This window comes from Lacerta agilis, chromosome 3 (genome assembly GCF_009819535.1).
Source record: "Lacerta agilis isolate rLacAgi1 chromosome 3, rLacAgi1.pri, whole genome shotgun sequence".
Taxonomy (NCBI): domain Eukaryota; kingdom Metazoa; phylum Chordata; class Lepidosauria; order Squamata; family Lacertidae; genus Lacerta; species Lacerta agilis.
Genome location: NC_046314.1, coordinates 110008235 through 110033213, shown reverse-complemented (window position 1 = coordinate 110033213; position 24979 = coordinate 110008235).

Sequence of the window (24979 nt, the reverse complement as noted above, 5' to 3'; positions counted from 1 at the left end):
AGGAAAATTAAACAACTTTTCCGTGTGTGTGCGGCAGAGAGAGAGAGAGAGAGAGAGAGAGAGAGAGAGAGAGAGAGAGAGAAGGGACATCTATTGATCTATAGATTATTTCATTCCATTCCTTTGGCCGAAAGGGACACAATGGGAGAGAGAAAGACGGGGGGGAAAGGAGGCAGATGAAGAAATAGGATTGGCTTCTTCTATGAGGACCAACTTCACTTTAGGCATCATTTCCTTGGCTTTCAATTAGTGCCAGAGTGAATGGACACCTGGGATTCTTGAAGGCCCCAATTAGTATTTTCAGAAGTACAATGCTGGGAGGGGGGGAGGGGAGGAAACTTGACCTTTGGGGGCCTCTTGGAGACGGGAGGGGGGGAGCCTCCCTTTCATTTCCTTTCGTTAAAATCGTGAATGAGGTTGTGACTCTCTTCGGGTCAAAAAAGCCCTACCTGTTTTGTTGTTCCCGCAAGCAGGTGTTATGTGAGAACAAGCAGGTGTTTGTAGGCTCCTAACCTTGACGAAGGGCCATTGACCCTGCTCTTTTCGTTGTGACTCATCTTTCCTCGAAAAGGGCTGGGCTGGGCTTTCTTTCTTTTTGTGTGTGCATGGAAGAGTCCCAAGACAATTATCCTCAACACGCAAACGCAACGCTCTTTATGGCCCGCTATTCAGGCTCACTCTGGCAATGGGAGTGTGATCTCTCTCTCTCTCTCTCTCTCTCTCTCTCTCTCTCTCTCTCTCTTTTGCTGACAGATGTCTGTCTCATCTCGAGCTCGCCTGAGATGGCCCAGAGTTATTCAGGAACATTTTTAGCCTTGTCAAAAAGGAAAACAAAGTCTCGCTGTTTCAGTTTTATTTAGGCACACCTTGCAAACATGTTTGCTTATTCCTTCTCACTTGTGGATGGGGGAGAATTCTCATTAAGTTTGCATCAAAAGGCAAACTTGCCTAATTTGTGCTTTTTTCCAAATTGAAGATCCTCCAAAATGTGTTCTTCTTTGAATTTTGCAATGCAGTTCTCCAGCCAAGCAATATGTAGAAAATTGCATATTCCGGGGTAAAGTGTGCATGTATACAACACACAAAAATGCACTCTATTAGGGAGAATTGTTTTGCAGAAATGTTCACAGGGTAATTTGCACGCCTTTATAATGTTATCACAGTGACTGGTTGCATGGAGTTGCATTTAATGCGATGAGACTTGCTTCTTAGTAAACATCATTAGGACCGTTTTGTTTTTTACTATTCGCAGTGCAGTCCTAACCATGGCTGAATCTACACACACACACACACAAACACACAAACACATATAAAACACGTTTTGAAATGTATATGGACTTTGCCATTAGCTCACCAGCGTCATCTAGCGTCATATTTGCATAACACACGTTATATTTGCAGCTGTACAGCTGAGTCCCATGTCTACTCAGAACAGGGCTAGCCCACCCATGAGGCAGACTGAGGCAGCTGCCTCGGGTAGCATAATCCCATTGGGCAGTGCCCCTGCTGAAGGAAGAAGGGGAAGCAGAAATAATGGGAAGCAGTTTTGAAATCTTGCCTCGCAGCTGCTTTAGTTTCTAATCTGGAGAATATTTGGTACAGATCCTGGGCAGATTTTTGTGTGGTGAAGATGGCTGCATGGTGGGGTTCAATGATGCTGTGCTACTTTACTCGTTTGGACTCAAAGGGGCTTAGACATGTTACTATGGACAGCCGGTGGGCTATAGTTTGGATTTTGGATTTGATATCCCGCTTTATCACTACCCGAACGAGTCTCAAAGCGGCTAACATTCTTCTTTCCCTTCCTCCCCCACAACAAACACTCTGTGAGGTGAGTGGGGCTGAGAGACTTCAAAGAAGTGTGACTAGCCCAAGGTCACCCAGCAGCTGCATGTGGAGGAGCGGAGACACAAACTCGGTTCACCAGATTACGAGTCTACCGCTCTTAACCACTGCACCACACTGGCTCTGTGTTCTACTAAGTAGCAGGAGTCTGGGGTTTGTAGTCCCCACCCAGATCTGAAGCTCACTTGGTGACTTTGGGTCAGTCACTGTCTCTCAGCCTTACCTACCTCACAGGGCTGCTTTTGAGAACCACAATCTCCTTGGGGGACAGCATGATATAAATGTTCTAACAAAATTAATCAATAGAAATAAATAGAAACCTAAATATAGATGTTGTTGTTGTTGTTGTTGTTGTTGTTGTTGTTGTTGTTGTTGTTGTTGTTAATCTTAGTTGTTTGTTGCATGTTACACAAAGGATTTAACAACACATTTAAAAACATGACGGAAAGAATACAAAGCCCCTACTACGGAAGAATGGCAAACTAAGCTGTCGAAATGGCAAAACTGACCGGAAGGCTCAGAAACCAAGAATACAAAAGTTTCAAGAAAGAATGGGAAAGATTTATAATTTATTTAAGAGACCACTGCAAGCAAATGAAAACATTAGCAGGATTTTAACAACACTTGTAATGTAACAATTGCTTTGGACAATATGGATAGACTTAAAATATGAATGATGTAATAATATGCAGTTGACAATAGGACCCATGCAGGGGATGGTGGGAAGTCTTGAGATTCAGGGAAATCTCTAAATCCCTGAGTATGTATTTGATATTCTGAGTATGTATATTGATATATTCTGGTCTGTGACCGAATAAAGTACATTCATTCATTCATTCATTCATTCATGTATTTGATATTGTTATAATTTTACACTTGTAACATCAAATAAAAATTATACACGCACACACGACCATAAACATATTACAATGCTTGCACCTTCATGCAAAAACTATCGTATGTAACCATAATACCATAAAACAAAACAACCATTCGACATAATGAAAAACAAGAACCAAATCATGAGTATTAGCCCCCGTTGGTCAGAAGGTGAGAAAAAGGTTGGCTTCTCACTGAGCAGATGAATAGAAAAACTGCTTGCACACCAGTCTGATCTGCATCATCTTTCAGCTACAAAGGCTTCTGCTGCTGCTCAGGATGCCCAGAGGCTATCAGGATAGAGGTCTTATTTGGGAGTTGTCACTGGAGCAAAGATTTAGCATTAGAGATGCATTAATTTTATAGCTGTCAGGATTGAGTTCCTTATAAATGGTTCTTAGACCTTATGGATTATCAGTGGACTGTTTAATTTTATTGTATACAGTGGTACCTCAGTTCTTGAACGTCTCCGTTGACGAATGTTTCAGAACCCGAACGCGGAAAACCCAGAAGTAAATCCTTCCATTTTCGAATGCCCCTCAGAAGTCAAATGGCTTCCTCTGCGTGTTTTTCAATTTTCTCAATTGAATTTGCAGACAGCGCTTTGCGGCTCAGTTTTCGAACACTTCAGAACTCGAACGGTCTACCAGAACGGAACCGAGGTGCCACTGTATTTATTAATGTAGAATTGTAGAGTTGGAAGGGGCCCCCATGGGTCACCTAGTCCAAACCCCCCCCCCCCACGGTGTATTAAGCACAGCTAAAGTGTCCTGTTTGCAAAACTCCAATGAAGGAGATTTTTTAAAAAGTAACAGTCTATTGTTCAAAGCTATTTTGGTTTTGTTACAGATTGTAATTACCAGCGAATAATATCAACTTTTTGGTGTAAGATGCCCGGAGCATGGATTACTATGGCAAGATGCTGATGTTGTTGATGCTTTTCCTGACATGTGGACTCTTCCCCTAGTGCCCGTGGGGCCTCTGAGCTCCCCGCTTCACCCCCCCGGGCCCCCTTGGCCACGAGGTGGGTGTGGTTGGGTTGCCTTTATCTTCCTTGGAAAGCACATATAGCTGAAGGAGGAAGTTAGAAGAGTGCCTTTCTTTCCCACTTCCTCTTTCACATCTATATGCTTCTCAAAGCTCGGATTAATTCTCATGGATAGGACTTTTCTCCAGATCCCTTGAAAAGGTATGGCATGTGTGACATCACTTTCTTTTTGTCTGTCTATGAAGAGGAGCCTGATCCTGGGGAGGGAGGAAAGAAGTGCAACAGGTGCCATTTTGAAAGATGGTTTGAACAGGAAAGGAGCCGCCATGGTTAGCATCCTTTCCCTACACAATCAATTTGCATTTCAGGAGCCTTGCCCCCCAAACCCTTTCATGAAATGCTACCCCCTGATCTCCCACCTTCAAACAGGCATGGCGAATTGGGGGTTCCGTTTCTGGTCATTCCGGAGGGTGAGCCGGCCCTAACATTTGACGGTAGTATTTGATGCCTGCCGGAATCAAAGCTATTTGAGGGAGATTTTGTAAGGTCGCGTGTCACCTGGGTCACATGACTGTGGATCCCAAATCCAGAGCTGCGCCTCCCAAATGGGAAACGCTTCCTCAGATTTCAAATCTCCCGCAAATATCTTTCTCAGCAGCCAGCACGTGCAAGCAGAACGATCCCAGGGCGCGTGGTGTGAACTGAGAATCAGGCTAAACATGAGAAAGGCCAAGTCAACAATGGAAGCCGATATTAGTTATTTCTTTCTTTGTTTATTTTTTTTTCCAAAAGAGAATTGCTATTCCTCTGCCCGTCTCCCCTGCCCAATGCACATCTCTCTCTCTCTTTCTCTCCTGGAAGCAAGAGGCTTTGTGTCTGGAATAATTTCCCATGGAAGCAGGTTTTTCAAAGCCAGGTTGCTCCAGCGTAAAGAATCAGAGTTCTATTTCTGAATATATTAGCCTAATATGAAACAATTTGGAGGAGTCGAAAGGCATGCTGTGGAAACCGCTGAGCTTTCTTAAGCAACGCTGCTTGGGAAATTTAAGTGCGCGGTCTGTTTTCTATTAGTGCTAATAAGCTCTTAATCCCGTCAGAGATGCGAGGGCCCATACATATATGTGCGCAACCGTCAAGGTAGGCCCGCACAGATGCATGTGCGACTGAACAATGCCCAGGCCTCCCAGTGGTTGCTCTAATTGTCCTTAATTGGCTAAGCAGTCCCGTGATGTAGACAGGTATTATTATCCCCATTTTACAGCTGAGTGAGCTGACACTCAGTCAACTGAGCTGGCCTGCCAAAGGTCAGCGTACAAGGGGAACTGTTCCCCCGAGAGGAGACCCGAGAGAGGGAAGGAAAACAAATTGGGGCGAAAATATCAGTGGACAGCTAAGATGAACGCACCTGGTTTGTAGGAAGGTCCATTCACAGAAATATTTGATACTATTATCTATCTATCTATCCATTATTATTATACTGCCTTTCATCAAAAGTTCTCCGAACGATTCACAGAATAAAACACAAAACAAAGTCAATAATGAAACCCAAACAACAAAACGATAGAAGAGTTGACACTGGACATGGGCACAAGGGGAACTTCAAGCTCTGTGAAAAAAACTGAATTTTCCAAACAGGTTTTTGGGAATAATAATAATAATAATAATAATAATAATAATAATAATAATTCATTATTTATACCCCTCTCATCTGGCTGGGTTTCCCCAGCCACTCTGGGCGGTTTCCAACAAAATATTAAAATACAATAGTTCTTCAGATATTAAAAGCTTCCCTGCCTTCAGATGTCTTCTAAAAATCTGGTACAGTAGTTGTTTATTTCCTTGACATCTGATGGGAGGGCATTCCACAGGGCGGGCGCCACTACCGAGAAGGCCCTCTGCCTGGTTCCCTGTAACCTCACTTCTCTCAGGGAGGGAACTGCCAGAAGGCCCTTGGTGCTGGACCTCAGTGTCCAGGCAGAACGATTGGGGTGTGAAGCATTGTGAAGCAGTGGTCCATTGAGACTGGCAGCACTGAATGCAGGAAGCCCACAAGTAGGTGGAGCCAGAGCCAATGTTCAGGCTAAGCCAACTTGAAATATACTCAAGAGTGTTCTAGCTTTCTCCTCATTCTTCTCCCTGCTGAGTTCTCCAAGGACAACACTGAGGAGGTGGAAACTGATGGGCAGTCTCATCCCCCTGGAATGGATTTGTCAGGTGGGATTGGGGCTGGCTGAGGGCAGAATGAGGTTAGCGGGACAGGACTCTCTTTGCGCTCATGGATCAGCCTCCACTGTCTTGAAGTATCAGTTTTACTTCTGAAGGTATCTCATAGAATCACAGAGATGGACGGGGTGGGACTTGGATGCCAAGATGTCCAAGCCCCTGCACCGTTGCCGGGATTCTGGCACTAAACCATCCAGAGGATGACTGCAATCAGGAGACTCCACCACTCCCTGTGTAGTTTGTCAAGCTGCTCTTACCATCAGTAAGGTAAAGGTTAAAGGTACCATCCAGTCAGGGATGACTCGGGTTGCGGCGCTCATCTACTCTATAGGCCGAGGGAGCCAGCGTTTGTCCACAGACAGCTTCCGGGTCATGTGGCCAGCATGACTAAGCCGCTTCTGGCGAACCAGAGCAGCGCACGGAAACGCCATGTACCTTCCCGCCGGAGCGATACCTATTTATCTACTTGCACTTTGACGTGCTTTCAAACTGCTAGGTGGGCAGGAGCAGGGACCAAGCAACGGGAGCTCACCCTGTCGCGGGGATTCGAACCGCCGACCTTCTGATCGGCAAGCCCTAGGCTCTGTGGTTTAGACCACAGCGCCACTCACATCCCTTAGCATCAGTAGGTTTCACCTAGAGGCCAGCCAAAATCTACCCTCCAGCAACTTCAGCCCATTAGTTCTAATCCTGATCACTGGGGCCAAAGGGAACAAGGCCGTGCTCTCTTTTATGTGTCATTCTTGGGGTGTTTAAAGGATGCTGTTATTCCCACTCCCTTAGTCTCCACGTTCTCCCTATGGGAAACAATCGTATATGCCCCATCCTACATAAGGGAAGGGAAGGGTCAAGGAGAAAGAGGAACTGCAGAAAAAAACCCACCTTACCCCCAAAGGTCAGGAACAGAAGGTAGGTTACGCTGTTAGGAAAACCTGATTGGAAGGTGAAGGGAGGTTTGAAGATAGGAGAACTCTTGGCCTAGGATCCAGTGGGGACAGTGAAGGCAAACGATGGCGGTGGGGGAAATTCGCAAATTACAAGGAAGGAAATTCTGACTCAACGTTAGGAAGTACTTTTGTATGATGAGAGCTGTTCAACAGCGGAATGGACTACCTTGGAAAGTGGCGGACTCTCCTTCACTTGCGGTTTTAAGCAGAGATTGAGTGGTCTTCTGTCATTGTTTCCTGCATTGCAGGGGGTTGGACTAGATGACGCTTGGCACCCATTCCAACTCTACAATTCTATGTTACTATGAATGAACTTTATCAAATATGGTTTCTCGTGACATAAAAACTAATCACAGTCCCATTATGAAAGAGGGAAGGTGGAAGGTGGAGAAGTTGCATATCGTCAACAGGCCATCAGTCATGGATGCTTTAGCTGAGATTCCTGCATTGCATGGGGGTTGGACTAGATGACCCTCGGGGGTCCCTTCCAACTCTACAGTTCTACGAACTAACAGAAACTGATGGTGTAAAGATGTCAGCAAACCTATTTCACATACTTTTTGCAAAAAATCAAAACAAAACAAAAATAAAGCTTCCTTGGGTTTGTACCGACACCCATCAGTTCAAGTCAAAGCTTCCATCTCTCGCTTCTCTTCGGGTATTTAGGCCCAATTTCACACTCTTGTTGAAAGAGCGATCAGGAGGCAGCCTTCCCTCCCCCGACATCCCTGCTTAAATTTTAATTACTTGGAGCGCTTTCCGCATCAGGTAGAAAATGGCACAGAGAGAGTGTGTGGGCGCCAACATGAGCGCCATCCCGAAACTTTTATTTTGATTTCTTTTTAATTCTGAAAGTGTGAGTTATTTCCTGCAGGCAGACGGACAGACGCAGCCTACAGCACCTCATTTGCTGGAGAGAGAACTGTGAGCATTTGGTTTGATCAGCCGCTGGCATGGTAATGAGCCGGTTTCTATTGAAACTGGCTCATGACTATTCATTTTTTGCTGGCTCCCGACTCACTCGTGACCTACTATTTTTGGTCTTTGGGGTGGGTGAGGGTGGGGGGAGAAAGCCATGGGGAGTCAGTTCCAATCCCTGGAAAACCAGATAGGACACAGGGAGGGTATGCCTGGCGTGTGGGTCTGTGAAAAACGTTTGTGTGCTGAAGCTATACATTCAATCTTTCATCTGAACGCAATCCAGCCATCAGCCCCTATGCTAAGCACCAGTTTCATCCTTTCTGATTTGAAGACGCTGGTAATATTGCCTCAGACGAAAAATAGCTCAGCGGTGGAACACCTGCTCTGCTTGCAGAAGGTTCCAGATTCAATCCCTGGCATCTTCATCGGTATAAGGCAGCTTCCTGTGTAAGGAGTGTCCCTCTTTTTGACTTAGTGGAGGTGGGGAGGTGTTGTCCACATCCTGAAACAGGCCCTTCTTTCACCTCTCAAATTCTGAGCAGAAAGTTCTCAGCTCAGGGCTTTGAGCTCAGCACTTGCCCCAGAAGGGCCCTCTCTTCATTTTTAAGGACTAGAGCAGGCAATCCATTCAAAAGCCAGATAAATAGCACAACGAAGGCACTTACACAAGGTTCCATCACTGAAGACTTAAAAAGAAATTGAAATGGCATCCGAGATTCTTCCAGTGTAATGTGTATCTTTAAATATATGTGTGTGTGTGTGTGTGTGTGTGTGTGTGTGTGTGTGTGTGTTCTGCTCCAAAAACATGCCATCTCTGTTTACAGCTTGGGACAACCAACAGCCCAGCACCTTTTAAATGATTTCCAGAGCCTTAAATCCCATATTCCTTGACCTGAGATTGCGGAACAGCTCTTCGGACTCATGGCCTGTCCTAGACGCAGCCGTAGACAAGAAGACCTTTTAATGGAATCTTGTAAAACCTTTCATTAGCTTTTATTGGGTCATAATGTAATTAAGGTGACCTGACCTGACCTCTCTGAGGAGTGCCTTGGGTCAAGTGTATTTACTTCTGTCTACGTGGATTTAAGACTTTAAATACTCCGCTGTCTACTCATCCCAATAAAAAATGGCCAGAAGTGAACTGTTATCTTAGACACACGTTGGGCCGTGTCTGCCAGCTGGTTTCCTTTATACGTTAAATCGCTGGGGCTTATTTAAAAGTCGAAGCTATAAAACTCTTGGATTAAGAGCAGAAGACTGTCCAAAACCTCAACCCAACCTCTCCCATGTTTGGTTGACTTTGGACAACCTATCATGTTCTCTTGCCCCTGTAGCTGCACTATTAAATCACTGCCGGAACATAAACAGTCTGACAGTTTGGCTACATCCAGAGAAGGAAGAGGCCAAGCTTTCTACTCAGAGGCAGATTCCATAGGAACCAGAGAACCTTTCTTTTATTACAGCCATCTCACTTGGCTTTGACCAGGTCCCTGAAGACAGATTCTAAAACAACACCACAGACATAGCATCGGATGATGCCAATGCAAAAGGAGGGTGTGATGAGGACTGGGAATGCGTAGGTTTTGAGGCTTTTTATGGAAGGATGCCAAACCAAGGAAGTAATTTGTTGCCTTTGGCTAGTACCCATGCAAAGGGCTGGATTTGACCTTGGGCCTATGGAATCACCCCAAAGCACATGATGGACCAACTTTACTGAAACTAAGCTCATCTGGGGTTAGTCAGCAGCCAAAGAGGAGCTTGCCTGGGAGCCATATGCCACCTTGAGTTCCCCGGAAGGAAGGTGGGATATGACCAGAATGAATGAATGAATGGGGTAGCGCCATGGCTCAGTGACAGAGCATCTGCCTTACCTGTAGGTTCAACTCCCAGAAACTCCAGGTAGGGATGAGAGAGACTCCCTGTTGGAAATTATGGAGAACCGTCGCCAGTCAACGCTGAAGGGAATAGAGAGCTAGATGGACCAATGACAGCTTCCTATGTTCCTATGCTTGAGCAATTTGCACCCCAAACCCAGTCATTCTGTCAAGGCCCTCAAATGCTTGGCCAATGTCTACCAGGAGCAGGGCCTTTTTAGTTGAGGCACCGACCCTCTGGCATGCCTTCCCCAGTGAGACACACCAGGCCCAAATGTTATATGAGTCCTGCTTTGCTCCGTGTTGACATGAGGCACAACTCAGGTAGGTACACGGCCCTAAATTTCACCACTTTTGCTTCTGTGATTTTCTGGGTCAATAGATTCCCACCCTGGAGTCAAATAACACAGATAAGACTGCAAAAAATGCAATTGAGAGCCAGTGTGGTGTAGTGGTTAAGAGCGGTAGATTTGTAATCTGGTGAAACGGGTTAATGTCCCTGCTCCTCCACATGCAGCTGCTGGATGGCCTTGGGCTGTTCACACTTCTTTGAAGTCTCTCAGCCCCACTCACCTCACAGCGTGTTTGTTGTGGGAGAGGAAGGGAAAGGAGAATGTTAGCCGCTTTGAGACTCCTTCGGGTAGTGATAAAGCGGGATATCAAATCCAACTCTTCTTCTTCTTCTTCTTCTTCTTCTTCTTCTTCTTCTTCTTCTTCTTCTTCTTCTTCTTCTTCTTCTTCTTCCCTCTAGACTTCAGGAAGTGACTTTTAGGTTGTGTGCAAGCTGAAATCAATAGTTAGGGAAACAGAACAAAGTACTGTGTGAATGCACACTGCATGGGCCGCTGGCCTGATCCAGCAGACTAAGTTTAAGTTCTCAAATTCTTCTGTTGAATCCACCATAATCTCCCCTCCCTTGGGAGGCAGCGATAACTGAACCACGTGGAGAATGCATAATTAAATGAGACAAAGCAGTAGAATATTTGTGTGTGTGAGTGTGTGTGTGTGTGAGTGTGTGTGTGTGTGTGTGTGTGTGTATGGAGGGGGGGACTTGTCATAGAAACAGGCTGGACAAGATGACCCCATGGGTCTTTTCACTTTCTAATTCCAATGATTCTCTGATGATTAGGCAATTTGCAGATAAATGAAACATCCTTACTTCTGGGGCTTCTCTGGCTCTCCCCTCACCTACAGACCTTTTCGAATTTGCCAATTAATAGTTAATTAGTTAATGTTTGTAAAGTGCTTTGAAGATGAAAACTGCTAAGTGCTAAGTATTATTAGAGAAACAGCGATGGCTAAACTCATTTTACTTAATTTTGAACCCACTCAAATAGGCTGAAATTCCGATTCACCCTGGGGTTTGCTGTCCTCATAGAGGGGAAAGCCGCACTGTTGTTACACTATAATTAGAGTCTGGATGAATATCCCCCCTTCCTCCCCCCCCCACATGGCACTTATCACAAAAATGATGTACGTTATGTACACGGTACGGTGGTTATAATGCAGAGGAGGAAATATTGTTGTCATTGAGGTTGTATAAGCTACACGGTAGAGACAAGTGCGGCGCCGACTGCGGGGGACAATCCTTTAATATTTCCCTCCGTAATTCATAAAGGTTCCCTAATTCAACACACACACACAGAGACAAAGAGAGTGAATTAATGAGAGCCAACCATAATACATAACAAAAGAACTGAAGGGGCTAAATTAAAACAAGCAAACCTACATTTCAGCGGCAGTCTCAAGCTGCAGATTAGTACATTCAATACGCATTAATTCTTGTCATTTTTAGAGGCTGCCTGTACAAGGGTGTGTGTGTGTGTGTGTGTGTGTGTCTCACCACCCTTCAGCTCAGACTCAGGTCCCTAAAGTTCTGTGTAGCTGGAATGTGTGCTACTGAAGCTCCATCCACTTCAGCGGAGGCCCATGGCTTCAGTGGCAGAGCATCTGCTTGGCATGCAGAAGGTCCCTAGCCTGACATTTAGATGCCCCACAAAGATATTCTAAGCTGTTTTCTGGATACATTAAGGCAGGGGTAGCCAAGGCAGCAGCCTCCGTAATATAGGAAAGCCCTACCTGGATCAGACGAAAAGCCCGTATAGTCCAGCATTCTGTTCTCACAGTGGTCAACCAAGTGCTCTAGAGGAGCCCACAAGCAGGACCCGGGTGCGACAGCACTCTCCCAGCAACTGATATTAACAGATGCAATGTCTCATAGCTAGAAGGCATTTACAGGTGGGTAGCTGTGTTGGTCTGCCATAGTCAAAACAAAATAAAATATTAAAAAATTCCCTCCAGTAGCACCTAAGTTCTTGGTATGAGCTTTCGTGTGCATGCACACTTCTTCAAAGAAGCGTGCATGCATACGAAAGCTCATACCAAGAACAAACTTAGTTGGTCTCTAACGTGCTACTGGAAGGAATTTTTTTATTTTTTATTTTGTTTTGACTAGAAGGCATTGTTAGTCCGATCCTCCACAAACACGTCTAATTCTTATTTCAAGCCATCCATGTTGGCGGCCATGACTACATCTCATGGCAACAAATTCCACAGTGCACACGCATCCTTTTACTCAGATTTCCTCTGAACTAAGAAGATGTTGTGGACGACAATTTTAACCAGCCCCAACCAGCAGGGCAGACAGCCAGGAAAGGCACCATGTTGGCTATTCCTGTATCAGAGTCTTTGCAAGCATTGGCAAACTGTCGTGCTGGTGGGGTGGGTGGGTTTTGACAATGTAGAAAGGATATGTGTGTGTGTGTGTGTGTGTGTGTGTGTGTGTAAGAGAGAGAGAGAGAGAGAGAGAGAGAGAGAGAGAGAGAGAGAGAGAGTTGGAGAGTTGCATGAATTCGCTCCCACTGACCTTCCACTTCTGGACACTGTCTTGTTGCTTTTTAACCATCCATCCCAAACTCTCTCTGCTTGTGTTTTGACAAGTCCCAGTTGAATGAGGAAGGCTGTGTGAGCCATGACTTGATGTATTAGCTACAGTCTCCCCTGGACAAACCTTAGTAATCTGTCATATCCTCTAGCACTTGGATTGGAGATCAATAAACGAAAAGCCCGCTGTGACTCCTTCCAAGCTTCCAGCATTTTTGGATGCTTTGGAGGGCACGACCATAACCTCTCCTTGAAGACAGGCTGAGGAGGTAACATAATAGGTGCCGTCATAACTAGTTCCTTTTTCTGCTGGTTCAGTGCTGCCCCCCAATAAATGGATGAAACGCGGCTTCCTCTAGGACAGGGTTCACTGAACTTTTAGGACCAGTGGGCATTAGGTAGGTAAGAAGGCATTTCCTCCTCTGCCCTGTGTTCACTGCACACAGCGGTGCTTCTGTTCCACTACAGTTCACCTTCTGCCAAAAACTATATCACCTGTCTCGCTGTTTGCTGTCACAAAATGACATAGCATATGTAATTAATTTTATGACTTATGTAACTAGGTTGCAACATAGACACGGACTACGAGGGGCCAAGGCAGTTTCTGATCCCTGAATATATCTTTCTCTTCTTTGGTGATCACTCGTAGCCAAGTAAGATTGTCTTCCATAAACACGGTTTTAACAATGAGTCCGTAAGTGACTGTGAAGGCCAATTCTGGATCCGCTTGTCCTTCCACAGTGGGGACATTGGTTTCCGGGCGGGAGTTGATCACGGTGTGGATTTGCCAAGCGTGCCTTTCTTTTAGCATGTTTCTCCCTTGCATCCTGAGTTCGAGTGTCTTCAAAGCTCATGACACCTTTGGTAAATCCTGTTCTCCAACTGGAGCGCTCGCAGGCAAGTGTTTCCCAGTTGTCAGTGTTTATACTACATTTTTTTTTAGATTTGCCTTGAGACAGTCTTTAAACCTCTTTTGTCGACCACCAGCACTACGCTTTCCATTTTAAAGTTCTGAATAGAGTAGTTGATTGAAGAATCATTGCTTCAGCACTGGTGACCTTTGCTTCTTCCAGTACACTGATATTAGTTCGCCTGTCTTCCCAAGTGATGTGTAAAATTTTTCGGAGACATCGTTGATGGAATCTTTCGAGGAGTCGGAGATGGCGTTTATAAGTGGTCCATGTTTCACAAGCATACAGTAAGGTTGGTAGTACAATAGCTTTGTAAACAAGCATTTTGGTTTCCCTGCGAATGTCCCGGTCCTCATACACTCTGCACTTCAATCATGAGAAAGCCGCACTTGCAGAGCTCAGACGATGCTGGATTTTGGTATCAGTGTTGGCCCTTGTGGAAAGATAACTGCGTAGGTAGGAGAAGTGATCAACATTTTCCAACGTTACACCATTGAGTTGGATTTGTGGCGCTGCAGAGGGGTTGTTTTGTGCTTGTTGGTGCAGCACTTTGGTTTTTGGGATGTTGAGTGATAGGCCAAGCCCACTCCCCATGACAAGGGGATGATCCAGCGAGTGGGCCTTGAATATGTGTGTGTGTGTGTGTGTGTGTGTGTATGTGTGTGGGCATATTTGGAATTGGGGACAAGTGCTTTGGGTGCCAGCCACAAAACAGCTGCCGTGGGAGCATGTCACAACACAAAATGGCCGCCACATCCAAAAAGGCAGGGCCACAATATGTATGAATAAGCTGCTGATTGCACCTCTCTGCTGTTCAGAATGGATAGGAAGGTGGGTGTCCAATCCTGGCATCCAATGAAATGTGGGTTTATTTGAAGGGGTGTGTTCAGTGTTGCAAAAGGCTGAAGGCAGTGCAAACAGGAACTGAGTAGGAACAACAAAGAATCTCCTGCGCATTGTGGATATTTGAGGGGATATTTACGGAGACCTTTTGCGGGTGCCGGGGGACGTGCTGGTGAGCACATTGGTATCTGTGGGTGCTTCGTTGGCAATGCCCTACTTTAGTAGGTCCGTGTTACCTTTAAGAAGATAATAACCCTTGAAGAGCCTTTTGAACCAAGCCAATGGCCTGTCTAGTCCTGAATCCTGCATCCAACAAGATGCCTGAATGGGAAACTTGCAAGGAGCCCTAATTACAAGCACTCTCCCCTCCTGCAGCTTCCAGCAATGGGTATTCAAAAGCATTTCTGAAAAGAAGAGTGGCAGATGAAGATGATGGACTTTGCAAAATTGGCGAAGCTGACAGGAAAAATCCGAAACCGGCACAATCTAGTATTCCAAAAGGACTGGAGTCAATTTATACGATATCTGAAAGATTATTGTAAGCAATTAACATCACTAGCAGGATTATCTGAAGACTTGTAACAAGAAGTTTTCTACCTTTCTCTATTTATTTAAAACTTGAGTTATTTTGTAATAAGTGTCATTGGAACTGGAAAACGTACAAAATACAGTGATATAAAGGTTAATTTTGAAAGCCGTGAGGTGGGAGGGGAGGAAGATGATAGGTTCTAAAGAGCCAGGGAGGTAAAGTGGATAATAATGATGTGAATGTGTATTATCAAATGGAAAATAAATAAAAATTATATGTAAAAACCAAAACAAAAAAACCCAAAAGCAATACTGAATAGCCTCCATCATTTCTCCGATGAAAATAGGGATGCCCCATTCACCACCACCACCACAACAACAATGATTTTATTTATACCCTGACGATCTGACTGGGTTGTCCCAGCTACTCTGGGTGGCTTCCAACATGAATAAAAACATAATAAAACGATAAATATTGTTTAAAAAACACCTTTCCTATACAGGGCTGCCTTAAGATGTCTTCCAAAGGTTGTATAGCTACTTATCTCCTTGGCTCGGGGGTCGCAAAGCTCTATACTCTCCAACATTTCTCCAATGAAAATAGGGACATCCTAAGGAAAAGCGGAAGATCATAGAATCATAGAGTTGGAAGAGACCACAAGGGCCATCAAATCAGAAACCAGGACAGCTTCTGTAAATCTGGGTCTGTCCTTGGAAAATAGGGACAATTGGAGGGTCTGTTACTACCTCCAACCATGGAGGCAGAACATAGAGAAAGAGGAAGAGGAAGAGGAAGAAGAAGAAGAAGAAGAAGAAGAAGAAGAAGAGTTTGGATTTGATATCCCGCTTTATCACTACCCGAAGGAGTCTCAAAGTCTCAAACATTCTCCTCCCCCCCCCCCACAACAAATTCTCTGTGAGGCGAGTGGGACTGAGAGACTTCAGAGAAGTGTGACTAGCCCAAGGTCACCCAGCAGCTGCATGGGGAAGAACGGGGACGCGAACCCGGTTCACCAGATTACGAGTCTACCGCTCTTAACCACTACACCACACTGGCTCTCATGGCTGGTAGCCAACAGCAACCTTGCTTCCAGAACCCTCCGAGCTGACATATTGGCCGCCGCCACCAATTGACTGCTTGGCCACTGCCATTTTTCTTGACCAGTTCCCGCTTTCTCTGAATTAGTTTAGCAGTCCCTTTAAAAAGAAAAGAAAAGAAACCCAAATACAACCCTCCCCCTCTCCAAACCCATCAATACCCTTGGCAGTTGCAAGCTCCAGCATGAATATGAGCATAATGTAACATCCGGCATATCATATTTCTAAAATATAAATGTGGTAGAGGAGAGGCTTTGCTTTTTATTCAACGTGTTCTGTGTTTCTCAGTGCAGAGAGAAGGGGTGTGTGTGTGTGGAAACATCAACATATAATTCTGTGATATTGCTTACCAACCCAAAAGAGAGGGTTGCTGTTGTTTTTTCATTAAGAAAACACATGCACGCATCTAAGCGCATAGAAGAACATGTTCTGCATAGCATATCCCACATACCAACACATCCATAAATTGCTTGTGGATCAAAGATCGGAGGGGAGGGGGCTTAAATCTGAGCGAGGCGACGGGATGGAGTAAAATAAGAGACAGAACCATCTTGTAACTGCCTGTTTCACTTAAAGATGATAAGGAAATATTATCACATTATTTTAAGGTAAATCCAGCATTTCCAGAGCTGATTGAGGCAAGAATTAGACAGTGTTTAGGGGATTATGAAAAACAGTTTCCTCTACAGGTCAACAGCTAATCAGAATTCTCAGGAGATTTGCCAAAGATCCCCCCTCCTCCTCTTTTGCCTTATGAATAATTTTACCAAAGGCACAAAATGGGCACATTATTTAGAGAGAGCCTTTTGATGTATTTTTCTCTGAATAAGCACAGGGTATTCGAGGATTTCTTCCCCGTTCCGAGCAACGGGGACCAACTTATTAAGTGTTCCAGCCACAATGCCTGCAAGCTAGCTGAGATTAATATCAGCATAACCTGTTACTTAATTCATTATGGGGATACAGGCTAATTTGATTTGATATTATTTTAATAAAGTTCTGTGATATATAAGATTGTTTCAGGCTATCAAAATAATTTTCCAGTTATTACAGTTATTCAAGCAGGTCCTTTGATAGCAGCAGTTGGTCTGCGTCTGTTGTGAATATATTAGCAATGATGATTCATAGCAACTGAGCAGCGCTAAGCTCGTCAGGCATTGTGCCGATGCAAAAATGTATTCTGCAGGCCATTAAAAAAAAAAGGAAAGGGAAAGGGGGAAAACATATTTTGCATGCGCCAGGCTTACACGTGTCATTAACATAGCTCATTTTTTAAAACCAGTCTTTCATAGACGACAAGTTAAAAAAAAAGGGGGGGGTGGAGAAATCAGCAGCTCACTTTGAAATCTATTGAAGCCACTTCGCGTTTTTTTTTTTTAATATACAGTTTGTTTCAGCTTGTATATATTAAGTGAATCGAATACTTCTTTTAAAAAAAAAAAAACCCACAAAAAAAACCCGGACGCATTCTCTCCTCACAGGGGGGCATCGTAAGCCATTACAATATAACTGTTCCCGGTCTACGATGCTATATGTTCATTTGGCTGTCACACAGACAAAAGCTTTTAATGTCGTTAATATGCCAGGGTGGCACTGGTGCCCTCCCCCCTCCCGTTCCCTAAATGCTGTTTCAGCTTTTATGCCATTTTATTTTAATTTCAGATAGCGCTTTATTTATTTATTTGGTTTCCTCTTCTTGGAGTTCTAAATAAATAAAAGGCTCGGTGGAGAGTGGCGAAGGAGTAGACCGCGGTCGCTGGGGAAAGGCTGTGATGGGGGGCTGAGCGGGGCTGAGGCCTAGGCATGAGGAGAAGCCTGCTGGATCCTACCAAATGCCCATCTCACCCAATGTCCTGGTGTCCCGGAGGAAAGCCTGAGGGCAGGACCTGAGTGCTGCTTGCGACCCCCCGCAACCGATAATCAGAAGTGCAGACCCTCCAAGTGTCCCTATTTTCCAGGGACATTTCTGCATTTACGGAAGGCACCCCAGTTTCTGGTTTAATCCCGGAATGTCCTGCTTTTCCTCAGGACACCCCTATTTTCATTGGGGAAATGTTGGAGGGTATGGAGTGATCCTACCCCCGAGCCAAGCTTATGCAACCTTTAGAAAACATCTGAAGGCAGCCCTGTATAGGGACGTTTTTGAATGTTTAATGTTTTCTTATGTTTTTATTGATGTTGGAAGCTGCCCAGAGTGGCTGGGGCAACTCATTCAGTTGGGCGGGGTATAAATAAGATGGTAGTGATGTGTTTTTCTCCCATTAAGGAACCACACACATCTAAGCACATAGAATGACATGTTATGCATATCCCACATACCAACACATCCACAAATTGGCTGTGGATCAAAGATTGGAGGGGTGGTGGTGCTTAAATTTCATTGGAGAAATGTTGGAGGGTATGGAAGTATACTGCCTTTAACAATAAGGTCGATGATGGCCATTGTGGCTTGGTAGATTTATCCTCCATGAATACTATTTCAAAACTATCCAAGTCGGTCGCCATCATTACATAGTGTGGGATAACATCTGTATGCATACCTAATGTTACAGCTTTGCATTCACCCAATGAGAACATTATGTTTTTTTTTTGACCTGTTGTGACATTTGGTGTTTTGAGAGACTGCTGTGGATGTCACCCTCTCCGGTCACTTCTCATCTCCCTCCCTCAGATCAGGGGTGAGGGGAAAAAGGGAGAGAAAGTATGTGCATGTAAACTTCGTATTTTAAAGGGATCTGGGTAAAAGTTGTGTCCTGCAGAATTAATCTGAGCTTTGAAAAGCACATAGAGGTGAAAGAGGAAGTGGGAAAGAGCGTCACTCTTTTAACTTCCTTTTTCAGAGGCAGCCATCCACACCACCTTATGTTCGAGGGAACACCGAACTGGGATGAGGGAACACAACTGATCTGATATTTCTGACATTTCCCTCACAGTTGATCTCTGCATAAGTTTGAGCTTTCACATAAAAGCCACCTCTGAAAATATTGCAGAATGTAGTGCATTCTTTCCGTGTTGTTTACTTCCAGGAAAAATCCGTTTGCAAATAACACAGAAATGAGCGCTTAAGATGCTCTATATTTTCTTGCTATATTTCTTGAAGTGCTTATGTCACAGGAAAGCCAAATGTGGAAATTAACAGCTAGTGGAACACCGGGAAAATGGAACAAACTGCTGTGTGAATGCAGTCTGAGTGGTAGTGTTTTTCAGTGTTTCCGGCACTAAGTATTACAAAAAAGGGCAATTGGTTAAAGCATATTTTTTAAGCTTTGTGTACAGATTTTTACATTAGTATAACAGTTAACAGTGTATTTTATTGACCTAGTGGCACAATAGGCATTCAGTTGGAACCGGGATGCTTTCAGATTTCTATTTCAGATACTATTTTAAAATAACTAAGCTGAGTCAGAAAATGTGTTTTTGAAAAACTCAAGCATCTTCAATCATTAGAAAAAATCAAATCTTTAAAATGCTTAACCTTTTCAAATACTGGGCACTTATTTTCTGCATAAATATACAAAATAACAGTATACAAAGGGTACATATTTTGACTAATATTGCTTAAGTATGGCAGAATAAGGCACGGCAAGGAAAGGAAATGCAAAAGCACAGAGGAATATAAAGTCACTTGTAATAAGATGAAGAAGGTTTTAAAAGTATACAGTCATACCTCGGGTTATGGCTGCTTCAGATTGTGCGATTTTGGGTCTGCACCGCACCGAACCTGGAAGTAATGGAACGGGTTACTTCCGGGTTTTGGTGCTCGTGCATGCGCAGAAGTGCTAAATCATGCTTTGTGCATGCGCAGAAGCACCGAATTCCATCACATGCGTGCGCAGACGCAGTGGCGCGGGTTGCGAACTCTGCAGGTTGCGAATGCGCCTCCCGCACAGATCTCGTTCGCAACCCAAGCGTCCACTGTATAAGGTTTTATGGACGTATATTATATATATATATAATATATTATATATTATAATGGAATCAAGAGGGGGAGTGGAGGGAAGTCAACCAAATTTTATGGTTTAATTTGGTTATGAATTTTTTCCCTGCGTTTTTTAAAGGATTTGTTATTTTTGGAAAATCAATAAATTGTTATTAAAAACTCAAAACAAACAAACAAACAAACCAAGAACAAACTTAGTTGGTCTCTAAGGTGCTACTGGAAAGAATTTTTTATTTTATTTTGTTTTAACAAACAAACAAACATACAAACAAAAAACTATGATGCTGTGAATTGAGCAGAATGGAAGGAGAAGCAGTGTTTGTGTGTGTGTGTGTGTGTGTGTGTGCGCGCGCGCTGAATTTTGGCCTCGCACGGGGCCCTGCTGAAATTTGAAAGACCAAAGTCATCCTCTGCTACCTGGAGATGCTGGGGATTGAACCTTTGACCTTCTGCATGCCAAGCACCTGCTCTACCACTGAGCCAAGGCCCTCCCGTAACACATTTTAAAGTGAAATAATGCACATCTAAAGGAAGGGGTGGGGGCAGAGAAGATGATTAAGTCCAGAGTCTAAATTTACCTAACTGCGTTCCTGAGGCCATATGTCCTGAACAGACACCCAAGGATAGTCAAAGAGGAAAGTGAAAACTGTTCATCTCCCCCTTTTTAAGTCATAGTTACCATGGCCACTGTTTTTAGATTATTCAGGAGATATGATTGCTACATATCTGCTTCTTGCTGCTCATCCTTGGAAGACGGGGAAAGGCAGAGTACCTAAAGTAACTGAACTTTTAACTGTGCTAATTATTTATAGCTGCCCTCCAGAGCTCGCCTTCCCAGGACAACTTTAGATATTCAGCAAGTGGCAACGATGTGTGATAGTCTAAACAGATTGTGTGACCTTCAGAGATTAATCAGTTAAAACAGCCCTTATGAAGCTGTTTTAGATTATTCTTGACAGTAGCTGTTTTTGACAGCAGAAGGTCAGAATCAAAGTCCTTACTTTTTTGAACTAGTCGAAGATTTATGTCGGCATCAAACCAAGCAAACATGCAGAAACCGCTTATGAGCGCCAGGGCTACTGGGCTGAGCGTGAGAGGTGCCTTTCATCCTGAGCAGAGCAATTTCCAAAGGTGCTTCTGGGCTGTCGCCAATGCATTTCTACTCAAAGTAGACCCACCGGAGATAATGGACCTAAGCCAGTCATGCCCTTTATCATCAACGGGTCTGCTCTGTCTTAATTAGTCATCTCATTTATTCCATTCCATTCATAAGCGGCTTCCTACGATACATTTTTGAAGTGATTTAACAATAAAAACATGTAAACGCAAGGACATCCAAAATAATTCCCTGCGTAAAAAACAAAACTCGATGTCTAAAAACAATTAAAATGATTTACTTTATAAAAAAACAATTTCAAATGCTGAATACAACCCCCTGTGTTTTTTTTTTTTTAGTATGTGTGTGTGTGTTGCGTGTCGAGGTCCCCAAACACCCCTCAAGTAAAACACACTTCACACCAGATATAAGTTTAAGGTTTTTGGCATTAATTTGGCCACAACTTTATTGAATACAAAATAAGTGAGTGGTTGCATTTGTTAAGACTATCTGTCCCTCTGGGGACAGAACTGACATCCACCCGCCTGTGGAGTCAGTATAGGGGAAAACACTTTGGGGAGAGAATGTGCGCCCATTCTCCCCAAATGCTCCCAGGGGCTCTTGCGTGGGCCCTGTCCCCCGACCGGGGGAAACGGACAAGCATGGTGAGCCCCTGGATTCCTTTAACGGAATTCCCCTCGCAGCAGCAGCCTTGAAGGGGCAACCACAGCCAACCTGCCCCTTCGCAGCATAGGAGGGGCAACCACAGCCAACTCTGCCCCTCCTAAGCCAATTTATAACCAATGCCTAACCGCCAACATTACAAGTTGTGACTAATTGCTACGCAGTAGGCAAAAACCAAATGGCACCAGCCAATCAGCCAAATGGAAAAATTCCTACCAGGCCCCTGCCCCAAAAGCAGACGACCCCATGACAGGCATAGCAAGGTCAACGCAGAGGCCTAATAACAGGGCGGGAGGGCGGGCGATCCGATGCACGAAGCCAGGAGGGCTCCTACGCTGAGTGCAGGGTCATTTATAGGCTCTGGACTGTCCATCAACAAGTTGCAACATATGAATCTCCCCAACGACAGCCAGAGCCCAATCGCAGTAGTGGCCATCCAGACAAACCCGCCCAGCAGCAGAGGGGTGACTTGCTAGCCCCCACCGCAACACGTGCTCTCCATGAAGGAGAACACGCTTTTTAAAGCTGCTTCTTGGAAGTTCAATATTGCTTCGTAAGAAGATAAGAAGAGGTTGCTGGATGAGGCTAGCTTCCTTTCTGGCACCCTGTTCTCAACCAGGTGCCTAGGGGGAACACAAGGGCTGGATGAAGACCTTTCAAGGCCCTAAGCACTGAAAAAAATCATATTATTATTAGGGAGGGGGCTATCTTGCTGAATTGCTCCAGGGGTGCGGTAGCGGCGCTTACCATTTGGAGCATTTGAAGGTTCAGCTACCTTCATTTCCCCCCCAAGGCTTCTTTTCCCTGCTTCCCTCTTTCTCAGGGCCTTCTGAGAAATTTCAGCTCAGCTGTAGTTTCAATTAAACAGCAACAACAACTCCCCTCTTTGCTGTGCCATGACGACTGGTGTGGATGATCGTATCAGGGTAGCCAGAGGATGCTAATCCACTTTCCCTACTGTTTGAGCCTGCAAAGGTTATTGATGTGGATATATTGCTTTGTTTCCATTCGGTGAATGTCCCATCGCTTCTTACCGAAACTCTGGAACTTTACATACCGCCGATGTTCAAGGTGCTGCCGCAGTGTTTGTTTCGTGTGGCAATAATGCGGTGACCTTGGGGAAGCATTGCGGAACAAGAAATAACTTGGAATGGCGTGTCCAGGATAAACCCAGCGTGCCCACATGGTCCAGCATAAATCCACAACTAACGCACTATGGTTGTGTCAACGACTAGTTGCAAAATACACTTGCAGCTCCCCCCCCCCCGCCCAGTCTGCAAGAGTCCTTCCTCTCCTTTCACCTCCTCCATTTGCTTCACGACAGAAATGGCCACATCCAGGCCAGCTTCCCTGTGAATGATCAAGGCCTCGCATCTTCCATCTCTCATCTCCACAATCTCCTGGGTCTGTTGGGGTAGAGAGAGAGAGAGAGAGAGAGAGAGAGAAAGTCACTCAGAGAAGATCATCTTCCTGGCATCTCAATCCAGGGAAACGAGAGATGTCCCGGCTAACCATTTTTAAAACAGCACCGCCGTAATGGGGGGCTTGGGAATTTTCTCACAGAAAGGCGGGGGAGCTGACTTTGTCTGCTAGTCCTTCACTTTATTCCACTTGCTTTAAGCAAGAATAATTTCCTTTCCCTCCCCCCCTCACCACAACCCTGCTAATTTCCCCTCCTTCTTTCCTCCATCCCTCTTTCTCTTTCCTGCTTTTCTCCTCCTTTCTCCCTCCCTCTCTCCCTCCCTCCCTCTCTCTCTGCCTCTCATCTTTCTTCCTTGTTGTTTTGCCCCTGAAAACTGTGCAGCGAAAGCAACCTCCAGGGTGGACACTAAATCTTCTGATGCAGGCAGAACAGTGATAACATCTGAACTGAAGGTGCTTTTCCAGGGCATGCTTGACAGATGTAGCAGGGGCCTTTTAGGATTTAGTATTGGAGCGTATCTATTACCCGCGCCGCAGCACAGCTTGGCAGGAGCTGTATGGTAATCTCCTGTGAATTCTGTCTGACTTATCAGAGCATCTTGAACAGGTTCTTGCAGGATGGCGAATTGCCGCATCAACTTTGGAGGAGACAGTTCCATGCCCTTTGAACTCCCTTAACTCCTCGCATCCCGGTGCCTATATATATATATATATATATATATATATATATATATATATATATATAGCCTTGTGTTGCCTCCATCCTTCTCCATCCGCCCGTACCCTGCTCTCGTCCTCTCTGAATAGAGCTGTTATATTCCGATCCCCCGAGGTATGCCATTCCAAGGGACAGAATCTAATGCTTTCATATCGGAGAGAGTAGGAATAATTGCTTTAATGGCATGGCAGCTTGCCCATTTCTCCCGCGGTACACAGCAAATGTGATCCGCGTGGTAGATCTGTCGCTCCCACTGGGACACCGCTGCAGCTGAGGCTCTGGGGGGCAGCGAGGAGGGGATTCTCAAGTGTGCATGTGCCAAGGCTGCCTCAGAGCCTGGCATTTTTTGGTTTGCAAATGGATGCCTGCAAACAACTCAAAGGGTGACTTTCTACTTGCATAGTATTATTATTGTTATTATTGGATGTGTGTGATTTACAACAATTGCATGGGTGCCGTCACAGTGTATGAGGGTTCGTTTGCATCTTGGGTCACAAGTACCCCATACATTTTGTTGTGTCTTGAGTTCGTGGAACAATAACTCCAGCGACACTTCTTCGTGGACAGCTCTTTATTGTAAGGTAACCAACAGGACAGGACAAGACTGGGGAATAGGGGGCAGGGGAAGCTCTATTTAAAGGCACACTGGTACAGAGAGGATAGATACATTTAGCGGGAACCAATAATATTCGAACTTTCCGGCAGGACCCAATCAGGCTGTGGATTGTGCTTGTACTCTTAAACTGACCAATGCCATTACTCCACCTGGCTGACAGAATGTCTTAATTAATACACAACACAACAACATTTAAAGTTCTCTTATACCAATGGGACAGTCATGACTTTGACCCCCCAAAGAATTCTGGGAACTGTAGTTTGTTGATGGTTCTGGGGACTGTAGCTCCTGAACATTCTCAGTACCCTTAACAAACTGCATTTCCCAGAATTCTGGGGGGGGGGGGAATTACTGTTCCAGTGGTACAACAGTACTCACAACAAACCTGTGAGGTAGGCTGGAATGAGAGATGGTGACTTGCCCAAAGTCACCCAGTGTGCTTCATGACTGAGTGGGGATTTAAACCCTGGTCTCTCATGTCCTCTAACCACTGCACCATGCTGTCTCTTTTGCCCCCTCTCCCACTAACTACCCTGTCAGAAGGATTTCTGGGCGAAGAAGAC